The sequence below is a fragment of the Limulus polyphemus genome, unplaced genomic scaffold (genome assembly GCF_000517525.1).
Source record: "Limulus polyphemus unplaced genomic scaffold, Limulus_polyphemus-2.1.2 Scaffold79461, whole genome shotgun sequence".
NCBI lineage: Eukaryota > Metazoa > Arthropoda > Merostomata > Xiphosura > Limulidae > Limulus > Limulus polyphemus.
In genome coordinates, this window is record NW_013745057.1 from 1 (window position 1) to 2209 (window position 2209).

The 2209-nt window shown below is 29.8% G+C and overlaps 1 non-coding gene across 1 annotated transcript; it reads right to left on the bottom strand.

The window, feature by feature from the left end:
• Positions 1-1237: 1237 nt before the first annotated feature.
• Positions 1238-1319, bottom strand: Trnas-gcu. The gene has a single exon. It is a non-coding gene; the product is annotated as a tRNA-Ser (tRNA).
• Between the last annotated feature and the right edge of the window lie 890 nt (positions 1320-2209).

The following is a 2209-nucleotide window of genomic DNA, read 5'->3' on the forward strand; positions in this document are numbered from 1 at the left end:
ATTCTACAACTAAAGTATAGTTTATTGTATATAACTATGCTTTAGAATTAAAGAAAAATATTAAAATTGTTTTAATTTGTAAGATTTATCTTGAAATTCAGCTTAGAATTGCCCTGAAACCGATTTTCGATTACCTAATCCCTTTAAATTTAAAAACATCGCTTTTAAATTACATAAACATTTATAGGCCCAAATTGCAACCATGACAATGTTTGGCAAAATATTCTATGAAGGGTTAGAAGGTTCTGTTAAATCAAAGTATATGAAAGTGCCTTACTCGATTGATAATAAAACGAGAAACGTTTTCTCAAGGTAATTAGTTAATTTGTTTCTTTACATACTATACTGCATTTAATCATTTTTATAAAAATATTTATGGTACAATAACACAAACAACAAATTAAATTTTGAATGACAGTAAATTTTTCTAAGGGTTACTCTCTAGATATTGATTTAAATGGATGTAAATGATTTTAATTAAAGATAATTCAAGCATTATTGCCAGTGGTGATACATCCTATAAAGTTGTTCCGCTGTAATCAAATATTAGAGAAGATATTGAAGATATTTTAGAGTTGACTGGCAGGATCCTACACTGTCCGTATACAAGAATATTTCATAAAAATAGCTTTCAATATAATGTTTGGAGAAACTTAATGGGATTGAAAATTACGACATCGACATTATTTTTGTAAAAGTTCTTGTGTTTCTAAGTTACATTTTATTTGAACTTGTTGGATGAATTGTTAAATTCAACATATTATTAAAAATCTTCATTTTTACTATTGATTATTATAGCCTTTAACAATAGTGTTAACAAGATGTTGATACCGTCTGGCGATGAAAAGTAGATCCATAGGGTTTGCCCCTCTCGAAAAACCCGTTGGGTTTTGAATTCCATCCTTCTTGACTTTCAGTTTATAGTTTGTTACGAAAGTAAACAAATGGGTTTTGAAGATTATTTTGAAAAGTAGAGTCTAATCATTGTAGTTTTGTTTTCATCAGTAATTGTAATATACAGTGTCATTTATGTTTAAGTTTTGTAATATTAAATAAAAGCAATATTTCTTTTTGCGAGATAAAGTCAGTAGAAATATTCTAAGTGATAAGTTCTCTTACATCATAAAATTACGAATTTGAATCAAGATGATTATTACGTAAATATTTTATTGTTTCTGTCGTAAATGGTTCAGTATATACATTGTGTTATCAATAACAACAAAATATCACGTTATTTCGACGAGGATGGGATTCGAACCCACGCGGGCATAGCCCAATGGATTAGCAGTCCATCGCCTTAACCACTCGGCCACCTCGTCTGTAAAAAAATTGTCTGTCTCAGAAATTATAATCGTCATAAACGATGAAGTAAATATATTTGTTATTTTATGAAATAGAAAGCATTTCTAGTACTGTTCATCTTCCAAGGTACGACTATCAGAGATGTGTTGATATAGAAGGAAAACGGTTCAATTCAAGAATCGTGTACTTATGTGACTCATGTTTTTAAGATGAGAAAACTTGAGAATACATCCAGTATCACAAGTCATGTTACAACAGCTTACAGTATTAATTTTAGAACAGTCCAGTACAATCCAAAATTAACAACTCAATATAACAGAAAGTCTGCTAACAGCTCACATAATGCCTAATCTGAGTGAAGATGGTTGAACTGTTATTGTTATGTTACTGTTTTGATTGTAAAGCACATTTTTAAATAAGCGTATACCGAAAATGACTTTACTGTATTAATTGTTACTATGTTATTTGTTAAGATAAATATAAAATTTTTGGATATTTACTAACAACGTAAGACATTTGTTACTTTTCACTAAAATATTGTAGCACAAGTAGATTTATAGCTGGAGAGATATGTTACAGCCCTTTTGAAGAGAGTTTATTTTATTTCAGTGTTCTTAATAACGGTAGAAAGAGTTGGGTAGCGAGAGTGTTTAAGAAAGCTACAGTCTATAAAACCACCCTTGAAGTCAGTCTGGAACAAAGCTTTTGAAATAAAGTGAAAGCATGTATCCTCACATTATTAACAATATAATAAACAAATATTTCAACTTGATAAAGGTTCACATAAACTTACAGCCATACCTCAAAATCAGCAGATGTTTCCATGAGAAAAGTGCCTGAAGAAAGTAGAACCCCAACAATCCCTTTCAATCACATACCTGACAAAGCTGCCTGATAACATTTCAAA